Below are 9884 nucleotides of genomic sequence, written 5' to 3' on the forward strand. Positions count from 1 at the left end.
TGCACTGAAGCCTGGGTGACAGACAAGACTTTGCTAAAGGAAAAAAAAAAAAGCCCTTGTAGATTCTGGATAGTAGATCTCTGTCTGATGGATAGATTGTTAAAATTTTCTTATATTCTGTAAGTTGTCTGTTCACTCTGATAATGGCTTATTTTGCTGTGCAGAAGCGCTTTAGTTTTTTAGTTTAATTAGATCTTATTTGTACATTTTTGCTTTTGTTGCAATTGCTTTTAGTGTTTTTGTCATAAAATCTTTGTCTAAGCATATGTTCTGAATGGCATTGCCTATATTTTCTTTTATTATTTTTATAGTTTTGGGTTTTAGATTGAAGCCTTTTTTTCTTATGCAGTTTTTCTCTTGTCTGTCAAGCTAGAGTGCAATGAAGCAAACTCAGCTCACTGTAACCTCTGCCTCCCAAGTTCAAGCGATTCTCTTGCTTCAGCCTCTGGAGTAGCTAGGATTACAGGTGGGTGCCACCATGCCCAGATAATTTTTGTATTATTAGTAGAGACAGGGTTTTACCATTTTGGCCAGACTGGTCTCGAACTCCTGACTTCAGGTGATCCACCTGCTTCGGCCTCCAAAGTGTGGGTATTACAGGTGTAAGCCACCATGCCCAGCCTACATTAAAGCCTTTAATCCATCTTGAGTTCCTTTTTGAATATGGTGTAAGGAAGAGTTCCAGTTTCAATTTTATGCATTGAAAATTGGAGGCATCAGACTACCTGACTTCAAACTATACTACAAATCCACAATAATCAAAACAGCATGGTATTGGTACCAAAACAGAGATACAGACTAATGGATCAGAGCATGGCTAGAAAGCTCTCCCAGCACTACTTATTAAATAAGAAATTCTTTCCCCATTGCTTCCTTTTGTCAGGTTTGTCAAAGATCAAATGGCTGTAGATGTGTGGTCTTATTTCTGAGTTCTCTATTCTATTTTATTGGTCTATGTGTCTGTTCTTTTACCAGTACCATGCTGCTTTGATTACTGTAGACTTGTAGTATAGTTTGAAGTTAGGTAGCACAATGCCTCCGGCTTTGTTCTTTTTGCTTAGAATTGACTCAGCTATTTTGGTTTCATATGGATTTTTCAATAGTTTCTTCGAATTCTGTGAAGAATGTTAATGGTAGTTTAATGGGAATAGCTTTGAATCTATAAACTACTTTGTGTGGTAAGCCCATTTTCACAATATTAATTCTTTCTGTCAACCACATTAAAAAGTGATCAAAAGACATGAACAGAAGCTTCTCAAAAGAAGACATACATATGGCCAAAAAACATTTTAAAAAGCTCAACATCACTGATCTTTAGAGAAGTACAAATCAAAACCCCAGTGAGACACCATCTCATGCCAATCAGAATGTCTGTTTAAGAGTAAAAAAACAACAGATGCTGGCAAGGTTGTGGGAAAAAAGGAACCTTGTTTTCACTGTTGGTGAGAGTGTAAATTAGTTCAACCACTGTGGCAGAGGGTGTGGCAATTCCTCAAATAAACAGAAGTAGAAATACCATTTGACCCAGCAATCCCATTACTGGGTATATACCCAAAAGAATATAAATCATTCTATTATAAAGATACATGCACATGTATGTTCATTACAGCACTATTTACAATAGCAAAGTTGTGAAATCAACCTAAATGACCATCAATGACAGACCAGATTTAAAAAATGTAGTATATATATAACAGGGAATATTGCAGCCATAAAAAGAAATGAGATCATGTCCTTTGCAGGGCCATGGATGAAGTTGGAAGTCATTATCCTCAGCAAACTAACATAGGAACAGAAAACCAAATACCACACAATCTCACTTAAAAATGGGAGCTGATCGATGAGAACACATGGGCAAGGGGGAGGAACAACACACACTGGGCATCTGTTGGGAGGGGTGTTGGATGAGGGAAAGCATCAGGAAGAATAGATATTAGATGCTGTGCTTAATACCGAGGTAAAGGAATGACCTGTGCAGCAAACAACCTTGGCACACATTTACCTATGTTAAAAAAAAAAAAAAGAAAGAAAGAAAGAAAGAAAAACTGCACATCCAGCACATGTACCACTGAACTTAATAGTTGAAAAAAAAAAGGCAATAGTCCTAAATAAATATTTCTCAAAAGAAGGAATATAAATGGGTAGATTGCAAAAATTTTTCCTATTCTGTTGGTTGCCGATTCACTATGACACTTTCTTTTGCTGTGCAGAAGCGCTTAAGTTTAATTAGATCACATTTTGTCTATTTTGGCTTTTGTTGCCATTGCTTTTGGTGTTTTCATCATGAAGTCCTTGCCTATGCCTATGTCTTAAATGGTATTGCCTAGGATTTCTTCTATTGTTTTTATGGTGTTAGGCCTTATGTTAAAATCTTTAATTCACATGGAGTTAATTTTTGTATAAGGTACGAGGAAGGGATCCAGTTTCAGCTTTCTGCATATGACTAGCCAGTTGTCCCAACACCATTTATTAAATAGGGAATCTTTTCCCCATTGCTTGTTTTTGTCAGGTTTGTCAAAGATCAGATGGTTGTAGATATGTGGCATTACTTCCAAGGCCTCTGTTCTGTTCCATTGGTCTATATCTCTGTTTTGGTACCAACACCATGTTGTTTTGATAACTGTAGCTTTGCAGTATAGTTTGAAGTCAGGTAGCATGATGCCTCCAGCTATGTTTATTTGTGTTCTTTTGTTTTGTTTTGTTTTGTTTTTGCTCAGCATTGTCTTGGCTATGCAGGCTCTCTTTTGGTTCCATATGAAGTTTAAGGTGTTTTTTCCAATTCTGTGAAGAAAGTCAATGGTAGCTTGATAGAGGTAGCATTGAATGCATAAATTACATTGGGCAGTATAGGCATTTTCACAATATTGACTCTTCCTAATCATGAGCATGGAATGTTTTTCCATCTGTTGTGTCCTCTCTTACTTCCTTGAGCAGTGGTTTGTAGTTCTCCTAAAAAAGGTCCTTCACATCCCTTGTTAGTTGTGTTCCTTTTATTCTCTTTGTAGCAATTGTGAATGGGAGTTCACTCATGATTTGGCTCTCTGATTCTCTGTTATTGCTGTACAGGAATGTTGGTGATTTTTGCACCTTGATTTTCTATCCTGAGACTTTGCTGAAGTTGCTTAACAGCTTAAGAAGATTTTGGGCTGAGACAATGGGATTTTCTAAATATACAATCATGTTGTCTGCAAACAAATAACATAAACAAATTTACGAGAAAAAAAATCAAACAACCCCATCAAAAAGTGGGCAAAGCATACGAACCAACACTTCTCAAAAGAAGACATTTATGCAGCCAACAATCATATGAATAAAAGTTCATGATCACTGGTCATTAAAGAAATGCAAATCAAAACGACATTGAGATACCGTCTCATGCCACTTAGAATGGTGAACATTAAAAATTCAGGAGACAAACAACAGATGCTGGAGAGGATGTGGAGAAATAGGAACGCTTTTACGCTGTTGGTGGGAATGTAAATTAGTTCAACCATTGTGGAAGACAGTGTGGTGATTCCTCAAGGATTTAGAAATAGAAATACCATTTGACCCAGCAATCCCATTACTGGGCATATACCAAAAGGGTTATAAAACATTCTACTATAAACACACATGCACATGTATGTTTATTGCGGCACTGCTTACTATAGCAAAGACTTGGAACCAATCCCAATGCCCATCAATGATAGACTGGATAAAGAAAATGTGGCACATATACACCATGGAATACTATGTAGCCATAAAAGATGAATCTTGTCCTTTGCAGAGATATGGATGAAGCTGGAAACCGTATATCTCAGCAAACTGACACAAGAACAGAAAACCAACCACCTCATGTTCTCACTCATAAGTGGGTGTTGAACAATGAGAACACATGGGCACAGGGAAGGGAATATCACACACCAAGACCTGTTAGGAAGTGGGGAGCTAGAGGAGGGATAGCAGTGGGTGGGGAAATTGGGGAGGGCTGACATTAGGAGAAATACCTAATGTGAATGACAGGGGAGGAGGATGGAAGCAGCAAACCACAATGGCACGTGTATATCTATGTAACATAACTACATGTTCTGCACATGTACCCCAGAACTTAAAGTATAATAAAAAAAAGAAGGCATACAAATGATTAATAGGCATATGAAAAAATCCTCAACATCACTGATTTTTAGGGATATTCAATCAAAAACATAATGAGATATCACTTATTTTAATTGGAATGGCTATTATCAAAGAGGCAAAAAACAACAACTGCTGGCATGGATGTGGAGAAATGGGAACTCTTATGTACTATTCGCGGGAAATTAAACCAGTAAAGACATATGGAAAACCCTATGGAGGTTCCTAAGGAAAAAAAAAAAAAAAACCAAAACTGTAAATTGAACTCCCATATGATCCAGCAATCCTACCACTGAGTTATTTATCCAAAAAAAAAAAAAAATCAGTCAATATGTGGAAGAAACAGCTGCACTCCCATATTTATTGCAGCCCTATTTACAATAACCAAGATAAAGAATCAACTTAAGTACTCATTGGCAGATGAATGGATAAGAAAAATGTAGTGTATATACAAAATGGAAAATTATTTAGCCACAAAAAAGAATGAAATGATGTCCTTTACAGTAACATGGTAGTGTTAATACAGGAAACTCAGTTTCCTGTACTATGCAGCCAGCTAGTAGCTGGTATGGCTGATTTGGGGCTCAAAAGGAGGGACAAGATCTCTGTTAGTTTTCTAGTTTAAGCCATGTTCTTTTCTCCAACCACTTTTACAGTGGATGGTAGTGCACTAATAATTTGCAGAATCTGGAAGATGGTATATAAGATGAACAGACACTTTTCGAAAGAAGACATTCATGAGGACAACAAACATATGAATAAATGTTCATCATCACTAGTCATTAGAGAAATGCAAATAAAAACCACATTGAGATACAATCTCATGCCAGTTAGAATGGCAGTCATTAAAAAATCTGGAGACAACAGATGCTGGAGAGGATGTGGAGAAATAGAGACACTTTTATACTGTTGGTGGGAGTGTAAATTAGTTCAATCATTGCAGAAGACAGTGTGGCGATTCCTCAAGGATCTAGAACCAGAAATTCCATTTTACCCAGCAATCCCGTTACTGGGTATATACGCAAAGGATTATAAATCATTCTATTATAAAGACACATGCACACATATGTTCATTGCGGCACTGTTTACAATAACAAAGATCTGGAACCAACCCAAATGCCTATCAATGATAGACTGGAAAAAGAAAATGTGGCACATATACACCATGGAATACTATGCAGCCATTAAAAATGATGAGTTTGTGTCCTTTGTAGGGACATGGATGAATCTGGAAACCATCATTCTCAGCAAACTGACACAGAACAGAAAACCAAACACCATATGTTCTCACTCATAGGTGGGTGTTGAACAATGAGAACACACGGGTACAGGGAGGGGAACATCACACACTGTGGTATGTTGGGGGTGGGGAGGCTAGTGGAGGGACAGCAGGCGGTGGGCAGATGGGGGAGGGATAACACTGGGAGAAATGCCTGATATAGGTGATGGAGGGATGGAGACAGGAAACCACCATGGCATGTGCGTACCTATGCAACAATCCTGCAAGATCCTCACGTGTACCCCAGAACCTAAAGTACAATTTTAAAAAGTGAAATAAGACAGGTATAGAAATACAAATATTCCCTGATCTTACTCATTTGTGGAATTCTAAAAAGTGCATAGTAGATGGCTCATGCCTGTAATGCCAGCACTTTGGGAGGCCGAGGTGGGCAGATCACGAGGTCAGGAGTTTGACACCAGCCTGACCAACATGGAGAAACCCCGTCTCTACTAAAAATACAAAAATCAGCCAGTGTTGGTGGTGCATGCATGTAATCCCAGCTACTCAGGAGGCTGAGGCAGGAGAATCGCTTGAACCCAGGACAAAGAGGTTGCAAGGAGCCAAGATCGTGCCACTGCACTCCAGCCTGGCTGACAAAGCGAGACTCCATCTATATATTTTTAAAAAGTACGTAGTAGAATATTGGTTACCAGAGGATGGGAAGGGGAAAGGTGAATGGGGTAATAGGGTGAAATTGGTCAATGGAAACAAAATTACAGTTATAAAGGCTAAATAATTTCTGGTGTTCTATTACAACAGTAGAGTGCTTGCAATTAACAATGTTATACTGTATATTTCAAAATAACTAGAGGAGAGGATTTTTATTGTTATCACCATAAAGATACAGTAAATGAGGTGATGGATATGCTAAATACCCTGATTTGATCATTACACAATGTATACATGTATCAAAACATCACATTGTAACCCATAAATGTGTATGATTATATCTATTAAAAAATAACACTTAAAAATAAATTATGTTAACCATTTTTTAAGTGAATAATGGACTTGCACTCTGGGAACAAACACACAATAAACTATAGGCTGATATTATTTTCATTTTTTAAGAATATTTACCCACTTAATGGTGACTTAAGTGTTCCTCTGATCATGCTTGGAGAAGGTTTGTATTAAAATCTCAAGTAATGACAATGCATAGTTCAATTGTTCTGAGATTTAATGTTACCCTTATTTAATACACTCCATGATATTAAGGACCTCATCAATCTTTGTAATCTTTATTTTTTAAAGTTTTTTTTACGTTGAAGGCTTTTATGTTATTGAAATTTTTAGTTTCTTTATCAAAAATGACTACGTCATACCTTTACTACTATGACAATAGCCATAGGCTGTGTTGGTCGCTCATGAATGAATACCTGTCTGGAGTTTTCAGAAAATTAAGAAGGATTTTGTATTAGAGCAGAGCCCATGGTACCTAGCATAGATCTTAGAAACAGGTCTTTATGACAGTAGATGTAGATTCCCAAGGAAAGGTTCATTAAAATTCTATACAAAGCAATACACACACACACACACACAGCACAGCACACATAACTACAGCCCACAAATAGGAATGTCGCTAACTGATTGATCAAATTCTAGAACAACAGTTGGGTTAATTGTTGCTAGAGGGGGAATGACTTATGTATAAAATGATTACTGATGTAGAGTGCTCTCGCTCTCTCTCTCTCTCTCTCTCTCTCTCTCTCTCTCACATGTATATATGCATGTGTACTTTTTTTAACCTCTTCCTCCCCCAAATGTAGATGGGGCCACTGTTGCCTGTTGGCCTGTTCTAAAGCACATCTATTTGGTTTCCTGTACTATGCAGCCAGCTGGAGGCTGGTATGGCTGATTTGGGCTCAGGAGGAGGGACAAAATCTCTGTTAATTTTCTAGCTTAAACCATGTTCTTTTCTCCAAACACTTTTATTGTAACCTCAGAATTGAGGTTTTAGCACCCCAGATAATACAGTCACATTTCACTTTCAAATTTAGCATTGCTTCCCCTGTGCTTTCTTCCTTAAGGGCCTCAAAGTAGAAAAGAGGGTGAATGACATGGAGGAGTTTGGATATTTGAGTCTCAATAGCACTCCAAACCCCAACAAAGCAGATCAATATTTTAGGACAGAATGTTGTTCAATCTTTTTATCAGGAGAAAAGTGGTTTATCCAAGGTTCAAGAGTTAGTTAATAATTCAGAAATCAGTAGAAACCCAAGAATATTTTGGTCATGTCGTATACACTTTTTGCTAAATAATTCTATGTTAAACAGCCATTTAGGTTTATCTATTCTCAAAGTTAATAGTATTGTGGGTTTTTTGACATATTCCAGAAACAAAATGGTATCACAATAGACAGTCATTACTTCGTATTAGAGAGGGATGGATTTCAGAACCCCCGTGATATCAAAATTCATGAATGCAAAAGTGCCTTATGTAAAATGATAAACCTAAGAGTTATTGGCCATAAAAAGGAGGAAGAGAATGAGATAAGGGCAGAAAGTTTATTTAAAGTGAAAATAACAGAAAACTTCCCAAACCTAGAGAAAAATATCAGTCTCAAAATACAAGAAAGTTACAGAACACCAATCAGATTTAACCCAAAGAAGACTATCTCAAGACATTTAATAATCACACTCCCAGATGTCAAGGATAAGGAAAGAATCCTAAAAGCAGCAAGAGGAAAGAAACACATCACATACAATGGAGCTTCCATATGTCTAGCAGCAGACTTCAGTGGAAACCTTAGAGGCCAATTGAGAGCGTCATGGCATATTTAAACTACTGAAGAAGAAAAGCCTATTATCTTAGAATGGTATATCTGGTGAAAATATCCTTCAGATATGAAGGAGACATAAAGAGTTTCCCAGATAAACAAAAACTGAGGGACTTTGTCAATAAAATAACTGCAAGAAATGCTAAAGGTAGTTACTAATTCTTCCTACAAGAAATGCTAAAGGAAGTACTTCAGTCAGAAAAACACATTACATAATGAGCAATAAATAATCACCTGAAGATACAAAATTCACTGGTAATAGTAAGTACATACAAAAACACAGAATATCATAAGACTGTAACTGTGGTGAGTAAGCTACTGTTATCCTAACTAGAATGACTAAATGTTGAACCAGTCAAAAACAATAACTACAACAACTTTTGTTGTTTCTATTTATATCTTATTGTACTGACTTTATAGTACAGTACAGTGTATGTCAGTACAATGAGATATAAATAGAAACAACAAAAAGTTAAAATGTGAGAAGACAAAGTTAATGTGAGTTTTTATTAGTTTCCTTTTTGCATGTTGGTTTATGCAGATAGTGTTATGTTGTTATCAGGTTGAAATAAGGGATTATAAGATTGTGTTTGCAAGCCTCATGGTAACCTCAAACCAAAAAATATACAACAGATACACAAAAAGTAAAAAGCAAGAAACTAAATCATATCACCAGAGAAAATCATCTTCACTCAAGCAAGATAGGAATGAAACAAAGAAGCAAGGAATGACCATAAAACAACCAGATAACAAAAAGCAAAGTAGTAGGAATGAATTTTTAGTTATTAGCAAAAACATTCAATGCAAATGGACTAATCAAATATCAGTCAAAATATATAGACTGGCAGAATGGATTACAAAGCAGGACCCACTGTTCTGTTGCCTACAAGAAACACACATCACCTATAAATATATACATAGATTGAAACTAATGGGTTGGGAAAAGATATTCCATGCCAATGGAAACCAAAAAAGAGCAGGAGTCACTATACTTATATCAGACAAAATAGATTTCAAAACAAAAACCATAAGAACAGAAAAGAAGGTCATTATATGAAGAAAAAGGATTATTCAGCAAGAGTATATAACAGTTGTAAATACATATTCACCTAACACGGTAACACCCAAATATTTGAAGGAAATATTATTAGAGTGATAAACAGAGATAGTCCTCAATAAAATAATAGCTGGAGAGCTTGACACCCCACTTTTAGCATTGAACAGATGTTCTGGATAGAAAATGAACAAAGAAACATCAGACTTAATCTGCACTATAGAGTGAAAGGATATAATAAATATTTACAGATCATCTCACCCAACAGCTGCAGAATGCTCATTCTTTTCCTAAGCACATGGATCATTCTCAAAGATAGAACATATGTTAGGTCACAAACAAGTCTTAAAACATGTTCAAAAATCGAAATAATATCAAACATCTTTTCTGACCACCATGGAATAAAACTAGAAATCAATAACAAGGGAAATTTTGGAAACTATACAAATACATGGAAAGTAAAGCTCCTGAATAACCAGTGTATCAATAAAAAAGAAAAAAATTGAAAAAGTTATTGAAACACATGATAATGATATAACATCATACTAAAACCTATGAGATACAGCAAAAGCAGAAGAAAAAAATTTATAGCTATAAGTACCTATATGAAGAAAAAGAAGAAACATCCAATAAACATTCTTTTTTTTTTTTTTTTT

This window comes from Cebus imitator, unplaced genomic scaffold (assembly GCF_001604975.1).
Source record: "Cebus imitator isolate Cc_AM_T3 unplaced genomic scaffold, Cebus_imitator-1.0 Scaffold595, whole genome shotgun sequence".
Classification (NCBI taxonomy): domain Eukaryota; kingdom Metazoa; phylum Chordata; class Mammalia; order Primates; family Cebidae; genus Cebus; species Cebus imitator.